The sequence below is a fragment of the Rousettus aegyptiacus genome, unplaced genomic scaffold (genome assembly GCF_014176215.1).
Source record: "Rousettus aegyptiacus isolate mRouAeg1 unplaced genomic scaffold, mRouAeg1.p scaffold_m13_p_1, whole genome shotgun sequence".
Classification (NCBI taxonomy): Eukaryota; Metazoa; Chordata; class Mammalia; order Chiroptera; family Pteropodidae; genus Rousettus; species Rousettus aegyptiacus.
Window position 1 is genome coordinate 125,675,556 of NW_023416284.1, and position 25,152 is coordinate 125,700,707.

General features: G+C 33.6%; 1 long non-coding RNA gene across 1 annotated transcript in view; it reads left to right on the forward strand.

Annotated features, from left to right (window-relative positions):
* Positions 1-25,152, forward strand: part of LOC107513201 — a 363,871-nt gene that overhangs the window by 173,169 nt on the left and 165,550 nt on the right. The window contains exons 3-4 of the long non-coding RNA XR_001597491.2: positions 15,439-15,586; positions 18,658-18,796. This is a non-coding gene — a long non-coding RNA (uncharacterized LOC107513201). The remainder of the gene's footprint in view (positions 1-15,438; positions 15,587-18,657; positions 18,797-25,152) is intronic.

Here is a 25,152-nt window from a genome sequence, read left to right on the forward strand (position 1 = left end):
CTCTCCCTCCCTTCTTCCCCCCACCTCCATCTCTCACTTTACCTATACATTTCAAACTTGAATAACAAGTAAGAAATTCAGTTACTACACTGGAGATATCACATTGAGAAACCATGTAGAGATAGGGAGGGATGCACAAGTACCCCAGCTATTCCAACACCAGATTTTGTGTCTTCCTAGCCTAGGCACCAGACACATCAGTAAATGAACCTTCACATGATTCCAGCTCCAATTCTTTCAGTCAAATGTATGGCAAATGGAACAGACATAAACATTCTCACCAAGCCCTGCCTGGACTGCAGATTCATGAGTAAAGTAAATGGTGTTATCATTTCAGGCTTAAAATTTAACCCTTGAAGTTGAGTGCTTTGTTACACAGCAATGGAGAAGTAAAAGAAGTAGTCATACATGACCCAGACATATCAAATTCTTTTTAGTTTCCAGATATATCTCGGTCTCTCCTAACGTACCCTGTACCAAGAACATTCCCATTCATTGTCCCACATCTATCCCTTTAGCTACATAATACTTAGTTTTCTTCAAGATTCAGTATATAAATTGCTTGAAGCCTTTCCTTAGTAGGAAAATACAGATGGTATGAAGGCACACTAAGATTCCCAACACAATCTTGGTTGGGAATCTTAGTGTGCCTTCATACCATCTGTATTTTCCTTAAACATTAATTATAATTTTAATTACATTTAAATTGTATTTATTCCTTATAAATCTGTATAACCCATGATGTCTGGAATATTATTGTATCTCTAGAATGTAGCACATTGTCTGAGACCCAAATTATTGTAGGATAAATAAATTAAAATAAATTGGATATGAAATTGAGCTAAGAAATTCCAATCATGCTTATCTCAATACCGGGATGAAAACTATTGTATAAAATTAATAATAACTGATAACATCCATGGAACACATACTACGTGTCAATTGCTATACAAAGCAAAAGTTAACAATAGGTGCTATTATCAACTGAACACCTAGTCCATGTCAGTTGTCATACAAAGCAATTTATAAGAACTATCTCATCTAAATGGCAATGCAATCCTATTAAAAGAGACATAGATACAGGTACAATCTCTGTTGTCTTGGTTTAAATTTCAACTTCACTAACCTTTTCTGACTGTGAAGCATTGATGAGCCATTTAAACTCTCTAAGCCTCAGTTTTCTCATCTTTAAAACAAAGATAAAATAAATTTGATATGAAAACTAAACAAAATGTTGTATATATTATGCCTGGTATATGATAGGTATTTCATAAATTATATTTACTACATTCTCATTTTTTTCAAATTAAGAAACTGAGATATGTAAAGATATATAGAAAGTTAAATAACTTGCCCAAAAGTCATATACCCTGTAAGAGGCATAACTGGAATCCTATCCTAAATCTGTCAGTCAGAACTAAGCCCATGTCCTGAACTAGTATGCTTTTCATTCAACTCAATTTTTTCCTATTTGGCAACTTGGCATTCAACCATTACATGCCTTTTCCAGTAATTCACACTTTCAGATGACAGCCTAATTGAAAAGGAGAGAACTGAGCAAATAAATAGGAAGTTGTTATCACAGAAGCATTAACTCACTGAATGAGGGACTGTAAATGAAAGTATCATAGTATTATTTATAGTGTGTCTGCTGGCTGCATAGAAAACAATATTTTCATGTTATAAAAATTTAAACACCAACTTTATCTAACCAAAGTTCTAATGTCACTGTGTTAAAGGAGAGATGGTGCTAAGGGGAGTCAGAGGTATTTCAGAATGATAAACTTCATTGGCCATTGTATCAAAGCAGAAATCAATTATAAAAAGAAAACAAGAAAATTCACAAATATGTGAAGATTAAATAACATGTTACTGAACAACCAATGAGTCAAAGAAGAAATCGAAAGAGAAATTTAAAAAATCTTGAGACAAATGAAAATGGAAATGCAAAATGTAAAATTTACAAGATAGAGCAAAAGCAATTCTAAGAGAAAATATATGCCTACATTAAGAAAAAATGAATGTATCGAATAAACAGTCTAATTTCACATCTTAAGGAACAAGAAAAAGAACAAAACCCAAAGTTAGCAGAAGGAAAAAAATAACAAAGATTAAAAGAAAATAAATGAAAGAGACTAGAAAAACAATAGAAAAAAATAAATAAAACTAAGAGCTGGTTTTTGAAAAAATAAACAAAACAGACAATCCTTTAGCTAGACTTACCAAGAAAAAAAAAAAAAAACAAGATAGGTCTCAAACAAATAAAATTAGAAATGAGAGAAGATACATTACAAATGGTACTAAACAAATACAAAGGGTCATAAGAACTACTATGAACAATTATAGGCCAACGAATTGGACAACCTGAAGGAAATGGATACATTTTTAACAACATACAACCTACCAAGACTAAATCATGAAGAAAGACAACATCTGGACAGACCGATTGCTAGTAAGGAGATTGAATCAGTAATTATGAACCTTCTAAAACAAAAGTCCAAGACGAGATGGTTGAACCGGTAAATTCTACAAAACATTTAAAGAGGAATTAGTATCAATCTTTTTTAAACTCTTCCAAAAACTATAAGAGAAGGGGTCACTTTCAAACTGATTTTATGAGACCAGCAGTATCCTGATATCAAAACCAGACAAGGACACTAAAAGAAAACTACAGGGCAATATCCCTGTTCAACATAGACATAAAAATCCTCAACAAAATATTAGCAAACCGAATTTACCAGCACATTAAAAGGATCATACACTTTGATCAAGTGGGATTTATTCCAGGGATGCAAAAATGGTTTAATATCTACCAGTCAGTTAATGTTATATACCACCTTAATAAAATGAAGGATAAAAATCATATAATTATCTCAATAGATGCAGAAAAAGCATATGACAAAATTCAACATCCATTTATGATTTTAAAAAACTCTCAACAAAGTAGGTATAAAGGAATGCATCTCAATACAGGCCATATATTCCAAGACCACAGGTAACATATTGAATGATGAAAAGCTGAAAGCTTTTCCTCTATAATTAGGAACAAGACAAGGATGTGTCCTCTTTCACCACTTTTGTTGAACATAGTGTTGAATATCCTAGCCAGAGCAATTAGGCAAGGAAGAAAAAATAAAAAGCATCCAAATAGAAAAAGGTAAGAAATAAAACTACCTTTATTTACAGATGGCACAATATTATATATAGGAAATCCTAAAGGTTCCACACACAAAAAAGTTAGAAGTAATAAGTTCAGTAAAGTTGCAGGAAACAAAATCAACATAAAAAAATCAGTTTCATTTCTGTACCCTAATAATGAACTATCAAAAAGAGAAATTAAGAAAATAATTTTATTTACAATTACATCAAAAAATAAAATAGGAATAAATTTAACCAAGGTTGTGAAAGTCCTGTACACTAAAAACTATGAAACATTGAGGAAAAAATTGAAGAAAACACAAATAATGGGGAGATACTCTGTGTTCATAAATTGAAATAATTGATATTGTAAAATTTCTATACTACTCAAAGCCACTCACAGATTCAGTGCAGTCCCTATCAAAATTCCAATGGCATTTTTTTTCACAGAAATAGAATAAACAATCTTAAATTTTGTATATAACAGTGAAAAACCCCAAATAGCCAAAGTAGTCTTGAGAAAGAACAAAGCTGGAGGCATGATACTGCTTGATTTTAAACAATATTACAAAGCTATAGTAATCAAAACGGTGTGGTATTAGCATAAAAAGAGACACATAGATTAAAGGAACAGAATAGAGAATGCATAAGTAAACCTGTACACGTATGGTCAATTTATTTAAATCAAAGAGCCAAGAATATACAATGAGGAAAGGACAGTCTCTTCAATAAATGTTGGGAAAACTGGACAGCCACAAGCAAAGGAATGAAATCAGACCACTATTTTACCCATACACAAAAGCAACTCAAAATAAAGACTTGAATATAATATTTGAAACCATAATACTCCTTGAAGAAAACGTAGGTGGGTAAGTTCCTTGGCATCTGTCTTGGGAATGATTTTTTGGATTTGACACCAAAAGCAAAGGCGACAAAGCAAAAATAAATGTGAGGTATCGCAATAAAAGGCTTCTGAATAGCAAAAGAAACTATCAACAAAATCAAAACGCAACCTACAGAACAGGAGAAATGATGTACAAATCATATATCTGATAAGGGGTTAATATCCGAAATATATAATGAAGTCATACAACTCAGTAGCAAAAAATAAACAATTCGATTTTTTAGAAGAACAGATAAAAAGACATTTTTTCAAAGAAAACATACTAATGACTGACAGGTACATGAAAATGTGTTTGACATCACTAATCACCATGGCAACACAAATCAAAACCACAATGAGTTATCACCTCACACTGTCATAATGGCTATCATCAAAAAGATAAGAGATAACCAGCATTGGTGAAAGAGTAGAGAAAAGGAAACCCGAACTACTGTGCACTGTTAGTAGGAATGAAATTGATGCAGCCACTATGGAAAACAGTATAGAGGTTCCTCGAAAAATTAAAAATAGAACTACCATATGATCCACCAATTCCACTCCTTGATATATGTCTGAAAGAAGTGAAATCACTATGTCCAAGATATCTGCACCCTCACTGCAGCGTTATTTACAATACCCAATACATTTCTTTGTTCAACCTACATGTCCATAGACAAATGAATGGATAAAGAAAATGTAATACATAAAATGTAACATTATTAATCCATAAAAAGAAAGAAATCCTGCTTTCATGAAAACGTAGATGGACATTGAGGGCATACACTAAGTGAAATAAGTCAGACACCAGAGAAAGACAAATATTATATGACCTCACTTATATGTGGAATCTGAAAAAAAAAATAAAAAAGTGAACTCATGGAAACAGAAGAGATTGGTGGTTGCCAGGGGCAGGGGTTCAGGGGGAAAGGGGTATGACTCAGGTGATCAAAAAGTACAAACTTCTAGTTATAAAATAAATAAGTCCTAGGGATATAATGTACAGCATGGTGACTACAGTTAATACTATATTGTATATTTGAAAATAGCTAAGAGAGTATATCTTAAAAGTTCTCATCGCAAGAAAAAAATTTAACTGTGAGGTGATGGATATTAACTAAATTTATTGCAGTGATCATTTCACAATATATCAAATCATTGTATGGTACATCTTAAATGAATAATTATATGTGAATTACATCTCAATAAAGCTAGGAGAATTAAATTAAAAAATAAGGAAGTAAAGGCTAAGCATAACTGAAATTCTCTTATTATTTATTATTATTTTATATTAGTTTCAGGTATAAAGTACAGTAGACATTTGTATAATTTATGAAGTGATTCCCCCAATTACTTTAGCACCCATCTGATACTACACATAGCCTTTACAATAATATTGACTATATTCCATATGCTGTGCTCTATATCTCTGTGACTATTTTGTACTACTAATTTGTACTTCTTCATCCCTTCACCTTTTTCACCCAGTCCTCTAAACCCCTCCCCTCTGACAATAACCAGTTTGTTTCCTTTTAGTTTGTTCTTTTTTTCTTTAGATTCCACATATAAGTGAAATCACATGATATTTATCTTTCTCTGACTTACTTTACTCAGCATGATACCCTCTAGGTCCTCCATGTCATTGTAAATGGCAAGATTTCATTTTTTTTATAGCTGATCTATTCAATTGTATATATGTACCACCTCTTCTTTATCCAATCATTTGCTATGGACATTTAGGTTGCTTCTGTATCTTGGCTATTGTAAATAGTGCTGCCGTGAACATAGGGATGTATAGATCTTTACGAATTATTGTTTTGGTTTTCTTTGTATACATACACAGAAAGTGCAATTGCTGGGTCAATTTTTTGAGGAATCCCCAAACTGTTTTCCATAGTGGCTGCACTAATTTGCAATCCCACTAATAGTGTACGAGGTGTACAACTTTTTCTCCTTTCTCCACATCCTCACCAACATTTGCTGTTTTTTTATTTGTTGATGATGGCCAATCTGACAGGTGTGAGGTGACATCTTATTATGTTTTTAATTTGTATTTCCCTGATGATTAGTGACCTTCAGCATCTTTTTCTTTTTTATTTTTTAAATTTTTTTTCCTATGGTGACATTGGTTAAGGAAATTTGGGAAGTTTCAGTTGTATGTTTTAACAGTAAGGCATATATATTTATGAACACTTTGTGTATTCATTTCCCATAGATAGATTTCTTTCTGTTGTCATATATTTGACCCCTTTTATCGCACCTATCTCCTCCCGCCTTCTGGTAATCACTAGTCTACTATCGATGTCCATGAGTCTCTCTTTGTTTGTCCTGTTTGTTTGTTGCATTTAGGTTTATATCAAACGTATAAGTGATATCATGTGTTTTCACCTCTTTTTGTCTGGCTTATTTTGCTTAGCATGATTATCTCAAGGTCCATACATATTGTCACAAACAGCAGTATTTCATCTCTTCTTATGGCTGAGTAATATTCCATTGTATATATGTACCACAGCTTCTTTATCCAGTCATCTATCATAGGACATTTCGGTTGCTTCCATGTCCTGGCCACCTTGAGCATTTTTTCATGTCTGTTGTCTGTATTTCCTCTTTGAAGAAATACCCGTTTAGGTCTTCTGCCCACTTTTTAATTGAATTGTTTGTTTTTTGTTGTTGAGTTGTATGAGTTCTTTATAAATTTTGGATATTAACTCCTTGTCAGATGTATCATTGGAAAATATCTTCTCTCATTCAGTCAGTGGGCTTTTTGTTTTGTTGATGGTTTCCTTTGCTGTGCAAAAACTTTTTAGTTTGATGTAGTCCCATTTGTTTATTTTTCTTTCCTTTCCTTTGCCTGGGGAGATATAGCAGAAAAAAAAATTACTAATAGCAATAAATGTACTGTCTACGTTTTCTTCTACAAGTTTTAAATTTTATGGTTTCTGGTCTTACATTTAAGTCTTTAATCCATTTTGAGTTTATTCTTGTTTACAGTGTAAGAAAGTGGTAAAGGTTTTTTGTTTGGTTGGTTGGTTGGTTGTTTTTTTTTTGTTTTTGTTTTTGTTTTTGTTTTTTTGTGCATATATCTATCCAGTTTTCCCAGCACCATTGGTTGAGGAGACTGTCTTTACCCCATTGTATGTTCTTGCCTCCTTTGTTGTAGATTAAATGACCGTATAGGTGTGGGTTTATTTCTGGGCTCTCTATTCTCTTCTGTTGATCTACATGTCTGTTTTTATATCAGTACCATTCTGTTTTGATTACTATAGCCTTGTAGTATAGCCTTGTAGTTTAATATCAGGTAGTGCGATACCTCCAACTTTGTTCTTTCTGAAGATTACTGTGGCTATTTGGAATATTTTATGGTTCCATATAAATTCTGGGATTACATGTTTTACTTCTCTGAAAACTGTCATTGCTATTTTGATAGGGATTGCGTTGAATCTATAGATTGCTTTGGATACTATGGCCAATTTAACAATGTTGATTGTTCCTACCCATGAGCGCAATATATGCTTCCATTTATTTATATCTTCTTCAATTCCTTTTTTCAATAACTTATAATTATCCAGAACAGATCTTTTTCTTTGGTTAATTTGATTCTTAGGTATTTTATTATTTTCGATGCTATTGTAAATGGGATTGTTTTCTTAATTTCTCTTTCTGATAGTTCATAATTGCTATATAAAAATGCAACCAACTGCTGAATATTTTGTATACTGCTACATTACCAAATTCATTTATCAATTTTAACAGTTTTTTGGTGGAATCTTTAAAGGTCTCTCTATACAGTATCATGTCATCTGCAAATAATGACAGTTCTATTTCTTCTTTTCCAACTTGGATGCCTTTTTCTTCTCTTCCTTGTCTGATTGCTGTAGCTAAGATTTCCAATACTATGTTGAACAGAAGTGGTGAAAGTGAACATCCTTGTCTTGTTCCTGTTCTTAAGGAACACGCTTTTGTCTTTTCTCCACTAAGCTGTAGTTTTGTCACAAATGGCCTTTAACATGTCAAAGTATGTTCCCACTTTGCTGAAAGATTTTATCATAAAAGGATGCTGGATTTTATTGAACATCTTTTCTGCATCTATTGATATGATCATATGATTTTATCTTTCAGTTTGTTAAAGTGATGTATCACATTAACTGATTTGTGTATATTAAACCAAACTTGTATTCCAGGAATAAATCCAACTTGCTCATGGTATATGATATTTTCAATGTATTGCTAAATTCGGTTTGCAAATATTTTGTTAAAGATTTTTGCAACTATGTTCATCAGGTATATCAGCCTATAGTTTTCTTTTATTTATTTATTTATTTATTTATTTATTTATTTATTTATTTATTTTATGGTGACATTGGTTAACAAAATCTAATAAGTTTCAAGCCGTACACTTTAACAGTAAGGTATATATACATATACATACATATATATATACACACATATATATATATACACACGCACTTTAACACTTTAACAGTAAGGTATATATACATATACATACATATACATATATATATATATATATATATTTACACTGTGTGTTCACCTCCCATAGTTAGATTTATTTCTGTCACCACATATTTGACCTCCTTTACCCTGTCTACCTACTCCTTCCCCTTCCCCCTACTCTTTGGTAACCACTAGTCTTTAGTCCATGTCCATGAGTCTCTGTTTGTCCTGCTGGTCTGTTGCTTTTAGGTTTATATCCCACATATAAGTGATATCATGTGCTTAGCATGATTATCTCAAGGTCCATCCATGTTGTCACAAATGGCAGTATTTCATCTCTTCTCATGGCTGAGTAATATTCCATTGTGTATATGTCCCATAGCTTCTTTATCCAATCCAATTTTCTTCTTTTTTTTTGTCTGGTTTTGGAATCAGGATAATGGTGGCCTCATAGAATTAGCTTGGGAGCCTTCCCTCCTCCTGAATTTTTTGGAATAGTTTAAGAAGTATAGATATTCGTTCTTCTTTGAATAGTTGGTAAAATTCACCTATGAAGCCATCCAGTCCAGGACTTTTGTTTCATGGAAGTTTTTTGATTACCAATTTAATTTCAGTGGTGGTAATCAGTTGGTTCAGATTTTGTTTCTTCTTGACTCAGTCTTGGGAGAGCATATGTTTCGAGGAATGCATCCATTTCTTCCAGATTGTCCAATTTGTCAGCATATAATTGCTTGTAGTATTTTCTTATAATCGTTTGTATTTGGGAGGAGTCCATAGTTACTTCTCTTCTATTTCTGAAATTATTATTTGAGTCACTGCATCCAGTTAAAGGTTTATCAATTTTGTTTATCCTTTCAAAGAACTGGCTCTTGGTTTCATTGATTTTTCATGTTGTTTTCCTAGACTCTATTTCATTAACTTCCACCATGATTTTTATTATTTCCTTCCTCGGACTCACTTTGGGTTTTGTTTGCTGTTCTTTTTCTAGTTCTTTTAGGTCTAAGATTAGATTGTTTATTTGAGATTTTTCTAGTTTCTTGAGGTAGGCCTGTATTGCTATGAATCTTCCTCTTAGGACTGCTTTCACTGTGTCCCATAGATTTGAGGTCATCGCGTTTTCATTTTCATTTTCATTTGTCTCAAGATATCTTGATTTCTTCTTTGATCTCGTTGTTAACCCATTCATTGTTTAGTAGCATATTATTCAGCTTCCGTGTGTTTGTGTATTTTCCTTTTTTTTTTTTTCTTGTAGTTGATTTCTAGTTTCATACCATTGTGGTTGGAGAAGATGCTTAATATGATTTCAATCTTCTTAAATTGATTGAGACTTGTTTTGTGGCCCAATATGTAGTCTATCTTGTAAAATGTTCCATGTGCACTTGAGAAGAATGTATATTCTGCTGTTCTGGGATGAAACACTCTGAAATTATCAATTAAATCTATCTGGTCTAGTGTGTCATTTAAGGCTGCTATTTCCTTGTTGATTTTCTTTCTGGAAGATCTGTCCATTGGTGTCAATGGAGTGTTAACGTTTCATGCTATGAGTGTATTACTGTTGATTTCTCCCTTTATGTTCATCAATAAGTCCTTTATATATGTAGGTACTCCTATATTGGGTGTGTACATGTTTACTAGGGTTATGCCCTCTTGTTGAATTGATCTCTTTATCATTATATAATGCCTTTCTTCATCTCTTATTATAGACATTTTCAAAGTTTATTTTGTCTGATATTAGTATTGCTACCCCAGCTTTTTTTTCATTTCCATTTGCATGAAATATCTTTTTCCGTTCCTTTACTTTCTGTGTGTGTCTTCTGATCTGAAATGAGTCTCTTGTAGACAGCATATGTATGAGTCTTGTTTTCTTATACATTCAGTTACCCCGTGTCTTTTGATTGAAGCATTCAATCCATTTACATTTAAAGTGATTATGGATAGATACATAGTTATTGCTATTTTTTATTTGTGTTTATGGGTTTGGTTTTTTTGTTTGTTTGATTTATTTTTTGCGTTTTTTCTTTTTACAGAATTCCCTTTGACATTCTCGTAATACCGGCCTGTTGGGGATGAATTCCTTCAGCTTTTTCCTGTCTGGAAATCTCTTTATCTCACCTTCCATTTTAATTAATAGCTTTGCTAGGTAGAGTAGTCTTGGTTGTAGGTTCTTGTTTTTCATCACTTTGAATATTTCATGACTTTATGGACTGCAAAATTTCTGTTGAGAAATCAGCTGATATACTTATGGGAGTACCCTTGTATGCAACTAACTGCCCTTTTCTTGCTACTTTTAAGATATTCTCTTTGTCTTTAACCTTTGACATTTTAATTATGGTGTATCTTGGTGTGGGTCTATTTGGGTTTCTCTTGTTTGGGACCCTCTGTGCTTCCTGGGCTTGTATATCTATTTCTTTCACCAGATTAGAGAAGCTTTTCATCATTATTTTTTCAAATATGTTCTCAACTTATTTGCTCTCCTCTCCTACAGTACTTTCTATGATGCAGATGTTGGTACATTTGATGTTGTCCCAGAGGTCTCTTAAACTTTCCTCATTTTTCAAATTCTTTTTTCTTGTTGCCGTTCCACTTGGGTGTTTTCTGCTTCCTTGTCCTCCAACTTGCTGATTTGATCTTCTGCTTCATCTAATTCACTGTTGGTTCCTTCTAGTGTATTCTTAATTTTAGTTATCCTTAATTCTGACTGGTTTTTTTTATGGTTTCTATGTCCTTTTTTATATTTACTATCTCTCTGTTTAAGTCCTCACAGAGATCATCTATTCTCCCCCTAAGTTCATTGAGCATCCTTATAAATAAGTGTTTTCAACTCTGTCTCTGGTAGGTTTCATGCTTCCATTTAGTTTAGTTCTTCCCCCCCCCCCCCGCCCCCAGAGTTTTCCCTTTTTGTTTCCTTTGCAGCATATTTCTTTTTTATGTATTTTTTAAAATTTATTTATTTAATATATGCAGATGTTTCTTTGTGTACTCATTTTAGTTGTCTCTCTGTGTTTGTTTGTATATATTAAGATTTGTTACCTTTCCCAGTTTTGGCCAGGTGGCCTTATGTAGAGATGACCTATGTGACCCAGAGGCACAGTCTTCCTGATTACCATGCCAGGGGCTCTGGGCATGTTCCTTGTGTGTATCGTGTATGTTCCCCTATTGTAGCTAAGTCTTGAGTGCTGTTGCCACATCAGTGGATGGAATTGACTATTGGGCTTGTTCAGAACACCCTTTGGGTGTTCCACTTATGAGGCTAGCCAGTTGGTGCCTTGTTGTGGTCTGATGCCAGCCTCTAGGTTTGTTAGCTCTGAGACCCCTTGGAGGGGCTCCCATGTAGGCCAAGATCAGCTGCCACCTTTGATTATTCAGGGCTACCTGGTAGGAGCTACAAAGTGATCCACATATGGTCGCTGCCTGTGCTGGATCTGGAGGCAAGTAGGAGAGACCTCACTGTAAGCTGAGGTTGGTTACCCCCAGTACTGAGGCTGGGGCGGCTTAACAAAAGCTCCAGTGCACCTCATGACCTAAGGCTGCCTGCCAGCTTCCCATAAGATTCCACAGGTGAAAGAGCCTTTGGGTGGTATACAAATTGGGTGGAGCAGGGACCCAGGGAATCACCAAGCTAAAGCAAGCAGATTTCACCTGGCCAGTACAGTCAGGTTTCATTCCAGTGCTAAAGCTGCAGCTCCCTGTAAAACTCTCAAATTGCAGCAAGGCCAGCTGCTGCCCACCTCAGGCTCGCAGACACCTGAGATCTGTTCACAAAATACTGTAGCTCGGGGCAGGGTTTGTTGTCCACCACCTAAAGTCTTTCCTGGGATGCAGGGGCTGAGCACTGTCAAATTCAGGCCCAAGGAAAGCACAAGGTGGAGCCAGCGGCCTGGCAATGGGCCCCCCTTAGGCAATTTGTGGATCAGGTGGTGTGGGGTCTCAGGGAGACACAGGGAGGAACAAGCCAATCCTGTTAGGCCAGTGCAGATTCAGAATTGCTGCCAATGCTGAGCCTGTGGACTCCTGCAAAAGTCACAGATCACAGTGAAGCCAGCTGCCATCTGTCTTAGGTCCACAGCAAACCATCCAAATCACATTGAAACTCATACTGGTGCCAGTGGCCCACCAGAAAATGTCTCCTCCCAAGTGAGCTGATGGCTGTTGCCTGTCCACAAATGCATACGCCAGGAAAGGTGCAGGGGAGGGCCTGCTGCTCTGCAACAGGCCACCATGGGCAACCAGTGGTTTGGGTGGGGCAGGGTCTCAGGAAGAAGCAGGGATGTGGAGTGGGCAATCTCACTTGGCCAATGAAGCTTCAGAATCGGCTGTGCAGGGACAGAGTTCGACACAGGCAAGATGGCACTTATCTGTAGTCTGCCCTGGAAAGGTGCCCCGACCAAGGAGAAATGGCAGTTGTTCCTCCAGCCCTTGCTTTGGCACCACACCACTCAGTCTCCTACACTTCCTAAGCTGACAACCCTCTGCTGGAGCCCAGGGTGAGTGTCAGCAAGTGAGTGAGTCTGGGTGTGGGTGAGTCTGGGTGTGGGCCCTTTAAGGGGGGACGTCTGTGTTTTCATGCTCCTTCCAACTCATCCAGACAGTGGAATCCCCACTGATTTTTACATTCAGAATGTGTGGGAAACCCTCTTACCTGAACTGGAACCCTGGGCTGGGGAGTCTCTGTGTGAGGCTAGGACCCCTTGCTCCTTCAGGAGAGCCTCTGCAGCCACGCTCTCCCTTCTGGGGCTCAACAAATATGTGCAGTCCCGTTTCATGTCTCCACCCTTCCAACCGGTCTCAAGGTAGCTTTTTCTTTACATCCTCAGATGTATGTGTTACAAACAGCTAGACTTCAGGTGGTTCTCCAAGTCATTTGTTTTATAATTTGGTTGTCATTTTAATGTGGTCATAGGAGAAGGTGAACCTCACATTTACCTAGCCTGTCATCTTGACTGGAAAAAAGTTGCATAGCTGAAATTCTTAAATATAAACAATTGTGTATAAGAAGGATAGTAAAGGAGAAAAGTAAAGAGCTAATATTTCCATTATAAACTTCTAAGAAATATTCGATTCATAAAAATGAATATGTGTTTGATTTAAAATAATTGAAATAGATCTTTTTCTCCATCTGGAAATTATATTGGTAAGTAGAATGAAATAGAGATCTATCATCCTTGTTTTCTATAACTGCCTGTCTAGTTGTTACCTAAGTCAATTTTAATTATGGAGAAGAGAGCTTTTTCTTCTTCTTTTCACATTACTGTCAGCTCACAGAGAACCAAAAAATATAAAAATAAAGTCATACACACATCCAGTGTTTCTTATTCTTCAGGGTCAATTGCACACTCTTAAATAATTTATACTTGCTTTTATTCAAGACATACATGGGATGATCAGAGAAGTGGGAAATGTCAAATGCAATATTAGAACTAAGTTTTTAAAGGATTTAAGTGATGGACACATTGAGAACATTCGCTTCACAAAAATATTTCCTGGGGGGTCTCCAGGTGCTCTCTACTTAATGTGAATTAAAATTATCTAACACGCAAATGGCCAATAAACACATGCAAAAGTATTCTATATTTTGGGGGAAATGCAAAGTAAAATCACGATAAGATACCACTATACATCTGCTATAAAAGGCCTATAATCCTCCAATGTTAATAAGGATTTGGAGCAACCATAATTCTCATAAATCAAAAGTAGAAATATAAATGTGTACAGCCTCTGGGAAAAAGTTTCTGGAAGTTTCCAATGAAATTAAACATATTCCTATGACCAGCAATTCCACTCCTAGATCTTGCAAGGTAAAAGAAAATATTTGTTCACAAAAAAAACTTATACAATAATGTTCAAAATGCTTCATTTATAATTTCTCCAAACTGGAAATAGCCTAGGTGTCCATTAATAGAATAAATAAACTGCGGTATATTCATGTAATGAAATACTACTCCGGAATCAAAAAGAAGAAGCTACTGATAAAAACAACATAGAAGAATCTCAGAAACATTTTGATGATTAAAAGAAGCTGTTACGAGGTGAATTGTGTCCCCCCAAATTCATATATTGAAGTTCTAACATTTAGTACCCAGTAAGTGACAGTATTTGGAGATAGGGCCTTTTAAAAGTAATTAAGGTAAAATGAGGTCATATGGGCAGGACTTAATGCCATATGCTGGTTTCTTTACAAGAAATTAGGACACAAGCAATACAGAGACAGAGAGACAACTATGAAAGGACACAGGAAGAATGTGGTCATTTTCAAGCTAAGGAGGAAAACCAAATATGCCAACACCTTGATCTTAGACTTTTAGCCTCCAAAACTATGAGAAAATACATTTATGTTGTTTACGCCATCAGTCTGTGGTAATTTTTATGGCAGCTCTAGCAAACTAATACAGAAGGCTTATACGAAATATGTGTAATATTATTCCAGTTATATGGAATTCTGGAACAGGCAAAACTATTTTATGGAGAAAAAAGTCAGAATAGTAGTTACCTCTAAAGGGTAGGATAGGGCATTAACTAATGCAAAGGGACATGCCAGAAGTTTCTGGGGTGATGATAAAGAGGTTATACAGGTAAATGCATTTGTCAAAACTCATGAATGTACACTTAAGATTTGTTCATTTTACTACATATAAATGTTACATCAACAGAGAAAAAAACTGTAAACAATCAATGGGCCCCACCTCTGACATTAGAAGCCATACTGTTCGTTTCTTCCTTTCCACTGTAATTATAAACCCAAGCCCAGTTGTACTAAATATATTTTGTATTTTTCACTTGGATGTTTGCTAAAACCCATCAAGGTGAAATTCACTGACTGACATGCCTCTGCTATGCTCATTAGCCAAGATAGATTAGTTGAGTAATGAAGCCGAATGGAGAGGAGACTTAACTTTTTATTTCCTTAGTAGGAAAAAAAGCTCAATTGTACCACTAACCAAAAGTTTTTTTCTTTTTTTCATCCTCAGCTGAATTGAATTTGATGGATTGAAAAACATAACAGGGCACTGAATTGAACATTACTGGACTGAGAGGGGCTAATTCTCAAAATTATTTGAGGAACAAGGAAATAGAAATATGCAAGAGATGAGGTCATAGCAGCTATATCTATTCATGGTGAGTGGTTCTGGCTTACTTCAGGTGTAAAATAAGGAAGCTCTTGGATGCTGGTTCATTTTGTACATTTTGTTTAAAGGGGAGGAAAATCCCTAGTGTTCTACCTATGTTTTCCTGCCCATGTGTTGTCAGGCTTGTAATCTAAACTCTAATATTCCACTTGTTGAGAAATTCTACCCTTGCCTTTTAGGAGAGTCATATTAATTTCTCAGATTGCCTTAGGTTATCAGCTACATAATCTCCTTGGCATTTCGATTCTTTTTTGACTAGATACCAAGTTGATTTGCCTCTCAGTGTGTCAAATCTTTTTTACATCACCAAGTCTTCTCATTCAACCAGAAGGAAGTGGATGGGAAGTCATGGTTAAGAATAGCCCACAGAGTTATGGCTCCACGAATCTGATCTTAGAAAGGGAAACAAACAGTGTCTTGAATCTATGAGATTTGGGATGAAGTATAATATAGGATTTTTATCTATATTACTAGACAACTCACAATTGTCAACTTTTAGAATAAACCTAAAAAATTTTGTCTAGCTTTCAACACAATGGTACTTCTGAAAAAATCTCTTATTGTCTGAACTCTTCGTGTTTTTACTATTTATTCTTTTGTAAATAAAAAGGTGTTGACTAGAATTGGCTAGAACTTCAGTATGGTCTTTAGGAAGAAGGCTGCTTGAAGTCTGTGGAATTATCCTGATCTCCATACCACTAAGCTGTGACAACCAACACGTAATTATAATTTCAAATACTCTTTTTGAGGTCCTTCAAAAATGCAAATCCTCATTCTTTTAGGCTCCATCTTTCTATAAAGGATATTATAGAGAAGCATATTCTCAATTCTTTATATGTCTAAGAATAATGTATAAATTTATAAATAAATCCTTAAATAAAAATTCTTAAAAGCCTTATAAAACTAACCAAAATGTGAGCTATACATTATCCTTTCACTTTGAGCACACACTGGATTGGGAATTGTGCTCCATTTGTAAATTCTGATGTGACAGCACTTCAGAGACAACCTATTTCTCCTTGTTTTTTTTCCCCCCACAAAGTTTCCCTATGGTAGTTATTCTCTACTTCATATAGACTTTCATTAAATATCTGTCTCCCCAAGTACAGATCATAATCAATTAATGCCTAAACTAACTTATTTTCAAATCTTTCTGTTGCTTAGATGCAATAAAATATGAAGCACATTAATTTCCCCAATAAAATAACTCTGTTATGATGCTTTATTTCAACCTAAATCAACAGTGCATGAAAATCTTCAGAAATAGTAATGACTCAATCAATAATCCAAAAACTGTAGCACTTTATAATTCAAGCACCAAGAAGTAAATAAATGGATATTCTTTGAGCCTGATTATATTTTTGATCACATTTTTCAGTTACTAAATGTTGTTTCTCAGGATATGGCAATATGAAAAATAAATGAAAATCTCTTCATCTCTGATGTGTCCATAAAAACAATTCTGCCATGTCCAATCTCTCAGGCCCCTTTAAAATTCAGGCTAATTCATAAAAATGATAATTTGACACACACAAAATTTTAGCTAGTTTCACAAAGGAAGCCTTTGAGCTACTAAATCTATATAATAAAACCTTATACTTATTAGCCTAATTTCCAGAAGCTATTAATGTGATAAATCTCAGTGTGTGTATACTGATTGAAAAGATAAAATTACTTTTGTGTGGAATCAATTTAATAGGTAACTGATGATTATATTGGCCAAATATTCATTAGATAATACCACAGTGCTGGAAGGTAATATCAGCTGTGTCAGTGATTCATCTAAATTTTTATTTATAGGAAATCTAAATTTATTATATCACTTTGCACACTTTTTTCCAGGCCTTTTTCTGCAGAGTTGGATGAGAAAGCAACATTAGTTGATGAACTCATTCACCATCATAACTTTATAATTAAATACAGTCTCTGTGATAATGTAAACATAATTTCACAAGTATTTTTAAGAGATCAGTATTATTAAGTATTCAAAATCAGTCTGTTGTAGTATCCTCACCTGGAAGTGCTAAAATGTGAAATGATATCCTTCTAAAATTTAATCTGAACTTCATCAACATTGCTGAAATTGTTTTACCACATATTTATTAGGGTGAGCAACATAACAGGCATAACTTGGCTAGAAATGACAGTTTCTACCACTAAAGATTAATAACAAAGAAAAGAATTGACAGCACTTTATTCATAATTGTCTTAGGGGACAGTTTCTTTTAAATATACAGAAAAGAGAGAAGATAAACTGAAACTACTCTTGACTGTATCTACTCAGGGGAAATAAAATTGGCTTATCTGTGTCTTGATTTAATAATACCTGTAGGGAAAAACACGATCTCCCCTTTTCCCTTGAGCTTCTCCCCTAAAGCTTTTAAATTTATTTTTACTTATCACTCAATGATTCTTAAAATTCATATCTGTTTCTGAAAGGTAGATCTGAACCGATAGCTCAATAACTAGTGACAACAATAAGAAAAATAGTTTGGGAAATTATTTCCCATGATAAGATTTTTTTGTTTTTAAAGAACTTTTAGAAGCATAAATATACATTGAAAACTAAACAACCCTGGGATAGCAAAGCCTGAGTATCAGGATGACAAACATGACAAGCAACAAGAAAACTCAAACAAAAAAGTTCTCATATACCCAGTCATTATTAGCTAAGTGACAAACCTGAATAGTTTGTCTAAGTGAACATATAACAATGAAAATCCCTTATTATTCCAGATATTCTAAAGACTAATATGCCAACCTTGAAATTTAATTTATTTCTAACATTTTTATTAAGGTGTAATTGAATTACAAAAAAACTACACATATTAAATGTATACAATTTGACAGGTTTGAAAAATGCATGTGTTCATGAAACTATCACCCTGATCATGATAATAAACATTTCCATTACCTCCAGAAGTTTTCTCCTACCAACCTGGTAATTTTAAACACTAAATATTCAATTACGTTGGGGAATTTAGGTAAATAAAGGTACTTAAGAAGTTGTTGGCATTTTTATTGTTTCACAGTATAAGACAAGTTCTTTATATTCTGTAGATTCCAGAAACCTCCTCAGTTACAGGAAGTGGGTACAACTATAATGTATGATCAACTTGATAAAATAACTTCATAAAATGAAAATATCCCCAAGAAAAGATCTTTCGATATAGACTTGTTTAGCATCTGCCCAACATGGGTAAGTAAAGCATTCACAAGCTGGTTTAAACAGCTGATCTTATAGAGAATGTAAGTATAATTTCAGTATAATTTCTTGCCTGATACCAAAAGTGAAATCCCTTTTCTCTCAAATTTAAGAATATTCAAATTTGTAAAATTTCTGTGAAAGAGTGGTCAATCTGTGAAAAGTCAATGTTGTGAATTTAAATTCATCATATAAACAAACACATTAAAAAATTAAACACATAAAAACTAAGATGACTAGTTAACCTGTTGTCATCATATATGAGGAATTTTAACTAATTACAAAGGAGATGGTGCTGATTTCAGAAACAAGCCCTTACCTATCCATGTCAGTCTTTATTAAACAGGAAGAACCTGTCAACTTGGAAGCAGGCAGATAAGAGACTTGAACACACACTATTGTCTGTCCCTCAGTTTAGAGAAGCATACTCTCCTTCAACCTAAGAAGTGAGCAAGGCTTCTCTATCAATGTTCAGCCAAAATTTCTGAATTGCCCAACATATGAATTCCCATCCCTCTCCATAGTCCCACATAGTAAGTCTATAAATATACTGAGAAATTATAATGTGCATTTGAGATAGACTGAAACAGAAGGTTCCATCTCATGCCATCAGAGCCTCATTAGAGAACTGCTTTGGGGCTAGGCATTTTGTATATCACATTGTCCAATAGCTAGCAATCTGAGAAACTACAACTCCCAAGTAGACAGTGTGTAGATAAACAGTGTGTTGGGAGAAAACAAAAGGAGGAAGAGGAGGAGGAGGAGGAGGAGAAAGAGGAGGAGGAGGAGGAGGAGGAGGAGGAGGAGGAGGAGGAGGAGGAGAAGAGGAGGAGGAGGAGGAGGAGGAGGAGGAGGAGGAGGAGGAGGAGGAGGAGGAGGAGGAGACTGTTGAAGCTCAAATGAATGCAATCTCATCCTCCTGAGTACTAAAAGGATAAACTTTGGAAACCAACTTATGATAAAAACCAGAAGAAATTTTTAGAAAACTGGGTGGAGTCCTCAGTAAGATGAAAGGAGATGTGGTTTATATATTAAAAGAACAGAAAGTGATAAGTCCTAAATAGATAGATTTAAAGAACCAAAGATTAAAATAAGATTAAAATAACAGTTTCAAGTAAGAAAATAATAAGCAACAAATAAAAAGTAGAAGCAGGAAAAAACCCCAGAATTTTCACAGTTTAAATCCAGTAATTGATGGGAAGAATAGATTTGAGAAGCTATTTCATAATGCAAAAAAGATGAGTAAATATTAAAATATTGAGTCAACATGGAAGGGAAAAAATGTATCTACCATAAGAAGTCTCGATGTTCATAAGGAAGATACAGGAGTAAGAAGAAATAAGAAGTTAAAATCAAAGCAATAACCAAAAGTACAGTGAAAAATAGTCTTCTCCAACTAAAACAAAACCACGTGTGAATATACATTGACTTACTATATACATATACAAATAATTATTGGGGTCTTATTCTACAAAATACAATGAAGATAAATAAGACCAAAAAAAAAGGACATCAGCCATACCCTTGCCTTTGCAGGTAATTGGGGAGACAGACAAAATAATCCAATAAAAAAAATATAAAATTACAACCAGGACAAGAGAGTAGATGCTTTTATAAGATCATGAGATAGGGAATTTTACATAGTCAGGAGGTCAGAGTAAGTTTCCCTGAGGAAGTAATGCTTCATATGATGTTTGAGAAACAGTAGAAATTAATCAGGGAACTGGAGAGCCTAGGCAAAAAGAATAGCATATGAAAAATTCTTTAGCAAAAGTGAGCCTAGCATGACTAAGGAACTATGAGAAGGTTGGTGAGTTTGGGGTGAAGAGTCGAAAGGAACGTATATGAGATGACAGTGAGGAGGTAGGTAGGGGGTAGGCCATTCAGGGCACTGTAGGTCATACATTGCCATCATTTTTGACCATGACCTTCAGTAAGAAATACTTTCTACATCATATGTACATATAGAGAAGTCAATTTGCTAGATTATGAAAGCATTAAAAAAAAAAGTGAACAGAATACAAATAGGACACATTAGAGCATTTTTCTCATAGTAAGAGTAGGGAACAGTTTAGACTATGGTATTATATGTGTTTTATGTGTGTATATATAGATATTCACATATGTTTCATGTACATAATGATTTTTAAATGGTCTTGTTTAGATTATGGTATTATATGTGTTTTATGTGTGTATGTATAGATATTCACATATGTTTCATGTACATAATGATTTTTAAATGGTCTTATGATTTAACAAATTGATTTCAAAATTTCATAATTCATCAGTGGGTCCCTACCTGCAATTTGAAAAATTCTATGGTGGATCCATGTTGGAAATTTTGCCCTTTACTAAAAGACATTGAAGGGATTTAAACAGATTTATGAAGTGAACAAATTTTAATTTGGGGGAAAGACAATTTCTCTAGCAACAGTGTGCAGGTTTGTAAAGAAGTGAGCCAGAGACTCCTATAGTAAAATGCAAGACATAACAATGGATTGACCTTAAAGTGTAGTAAAGAAGAGTAAGAAAGATTCCAGATAATTAGGAGGTAAAAAAATCAACAAGATTTTGTAATGAGATAAGTATGAACACAATTGTCAAAGTAACTCTTAGGTCGAAAGGGACCTAAAGTATTGAAAAAAAAAAAAAAAAACCGAAGTGACAAAATATTGGAGTTACAAGAATAAACGAAACCATCTAACAAGAAATTCTCCAGAAAACACGTGCTACTAACAAAAAAATCCAAGTTGGGTTGGATTCAGACTATTCTTTTGCAATGTGAAGGGCCAAGAGGTAATGAAAAAATAAACCACAGAATTTTGAAGGAAAAAAGTTGGTGAGCAAAAGATGTTATGTTAAGCCAACTTGTCAGTCAGGCATGAAAATAGAAAGTTATGATAAAATACAAGCATGTGGAGAAAAATGTATCATCCACAATCTTGGGGAAAAAAATTACTTGAAAGTATACTTTTATTGAGAGATAAATCCAAATTTAAAAATCAAGAATAAGATGTCGTGGTAAGAAAAAAGAGAGAGAGAGGAGAGGAGAGGGGAGGGGAAGAAGGGGAGAGGAGAGAGGAGAAAGAGAAAGAAAAGATTAGCAAGTGCTGAAACTAACTAAAAATAGAATTAAATTTAAATATTTTTAATAAGATAAAACAGTACAAACAAAAAATCTTGAAAGATATATAATATACAAAAATAATGAACTTACAAAAATTAGAGAATAAAACACAAATTATATTAAAAGGGAAGATGATTAAAAACATGCTAAATTCCTCCCCTAACACAGGGGGAAATAACTTGATTTTAATAATTGGAAAGAAAACTTGGGGACATATTTTTGAATAAACATAGTATACTCAAGTCAAATGTGAAATAGAATGTAAATCTTCAAAATCACTGAATTTTAAAACTTACAATAATATCAAAAGTAGTTCAAGATAATAAAAGCCAGAAAGAGAATATGCACATTTGAAAAAGCAAATGGGAACAAAACAAAAACGAAAACGAAACTGTTAACACGAGACAGAAAACATCAAACATATCATCTATAAAAATAAGAGAGTTGAAGCCCCCATGTTAAGGCAAATACTCTTAGATTGTTTTAAATTCAGTGAGATCTTTCAAGTATCCAAGTTTAAAAGATCAAATAATTCCCAGCTTACACATAGTACTTTATTGTATAAAAAAAAATGAAAATGCTTTCAATAAATTTTCTGAAGCCAACATCATAATTCTTGTGACACAGTTTAATGTATCAATATTTTTTAATGTGTGAAGACACATTACTTGAGAAACACTGATTTAGAAAATAATGAGAATGAAAAAAAATAGAAACTGTGAGTATAGGACCAAATTTATTTATGAAGACTATCTTTCAGATTTTATTTAAACTTCAAAAGTCAAAAGAAAAATAAGACAGAACTTAAGGAAAGTTGGAAGAAAAATATTTATTTTATTATTATTTTTATTTTATTATTATTTTTATATTATTATATTTATTTTATTATTATTTTTTAAGTTTATTGGGGTAACATTGGTTAATATAATTATATAATTTTCAGGTGTACATTATCATTTGACATCTATATATTCTATTATGTGATTACCACCCAGAGTCCAGTTTCCTTCAACTACCATATATTTGATCCCCTTTCCCCACTTCACCCTCCCCCTACCCTCTTATATTTGACCCCCTTTACCCTGTCTACCTCTTCCCTCCTCCCCCACCCCCCATCTCTCTGGTAACCACTTGTCCATTGTCCATGTCCCTGAGTCTGTAAGAAAATTTAAAATGACTAAAATAATTGAATAAATTTGAAAATAATAGAAATTAATTTTAAATTTTCAAAAGTCATTTTTTTTGGTAAAAATGGTACTCTGATAAATTTAGCAGAAGAGAAAAAACACAAACATAATTAGTAATGAGAAAGCATATGTAATAAAGAAACATGGGAACATTTAGATAGAATACCTTGGGAACATATGATAGAATACCTTATACAAATATTCTATATAAATGTTTGTAGAAATATTTTTTAAATATAAAAGTTCTTAACATTGTATGTAATGGAAAGTTTATAATAAAATACAAATAATCAAGAAGACTCAATAGAAATAAAACATCTTAATAGATTCATAGCTATGGGCATTATTTTTTAAATTTGAAGAATCATCTTAAAGAAGGCTCTAGAATCCTATGGTTGTATAAGTGAGATCTTTCAACTGTTAAGGAATAGATATTTCCCATGCTCTATAAAGCATATTAGAGTATTTATAAATGTGAAGTGCTAAAAAAGATGTGGAATGCTATTTTTAAAACATTTAATGAAACAGATACATTTCCAATATCAAAATTTCATCAAAATATAAGAGAAAAATGCAAAGAGAAAGCTACACACAATTTTGGTTAAAAATACTGGATGGGCTACTAATACTGGATAGGGAATGCAGTTAGCATTAATATATTGGCTAGGTGGAAAACCAGAGGAGAGAAGGAACAATTAGGGGAATCGTTTCATAAACTATATAAATGTCTAACCAATGTGCTGTATACTTGAAACTAATTAAAATAAATAAATTTATTTTAAAAAATACGGGAGGAATTAGAAATTCTAACCAAGTGTTAACAGAACTTTAACAAATAAAATCTCAGGTCAGTTGGAAAAGGATAATCTGTTAACAAATAGTGTTCAGACTCAGGCTCATTTTGAAACAAAATAAATTAGATGTCAGCATGTAGCAAGTTAAATAATCCAAAAGTAAGAGACTATAAAGGAATTAGAAGATAATTTAGAAACACATTTACAGAATTTTGGAGTGGGTAAGGCATTTATAAGTATATTAGTAAAAAAGAAAACAAAGGGAACAGTTGTCCAGTCATATTTTTCCTCTTCATGAAAGTTATATCATTCTGATTGAGACTATAATTATTAAAAAATAATAATTTGCCTAAGCCTAAGATTTAAAACACAATCACCATCCTAATTAAAATTCAGCTTTCCAAAGCTGAATAAATAACTAAATTTGAGAAGAAAGACATCATAGGCAAAAAACAAAAACAAAAACAAAGATAAAAATAATAATAGAACAGATCAACTAAATAAAAATTAAAGCTTCCAGCATCAAAAGATTTAAAGGCAAATCATGTACTATGAAAATATTTGCAACAAATATTACAAAGTGATAATATCTTTTACAAAATGAAATCTATGAATTTCCCAACAACCAAGAAACAGTTGAATGACTTGTAGGATTTATTCACATAAAGAATTATTAGCTATTAAAATACATTTTACAGGGAAATGGTCATGATTTACTATTAAACAGAATACTAGTACAAAACTATATATCTGTATAAGCAGATGTAAATCTAAATCTACCTTAATTCTAAAAGTTTATATACACTATATGTACACATTTATACATGCTTACCCCTGTGTACTATACATAAATTTATATTCATATATTTAAATGAAAAACTATCAAAAAGTTGGTAAGTTAGAGATAGCAGAAAGCCATTAAATTCATGAAGTCTTCATTTCTGTCATTAGCTTGTAATTAACTTATTATTGTTGGCTTTCATGTCTTTAATACTGGATGCCACCAGAAAACTAACTCCTTCTTAAAAAGTTATCCCAAAAACGTATGTACAATAAAATCATTTTCTCTACAATGAACACATCCACATTCCATTCAACAAGTATTGGTAAACACCCACCATTTTTCAGGAGTTTTGGGGCAGTGGGTAGAAGAGCATCTGCTAATTCTGTTCTGTTCTGGCGCTGAGCATAACCTTTGTTAGATTTCGCTCTGCCATGCCTTACTGTACCTTGATGTACCAT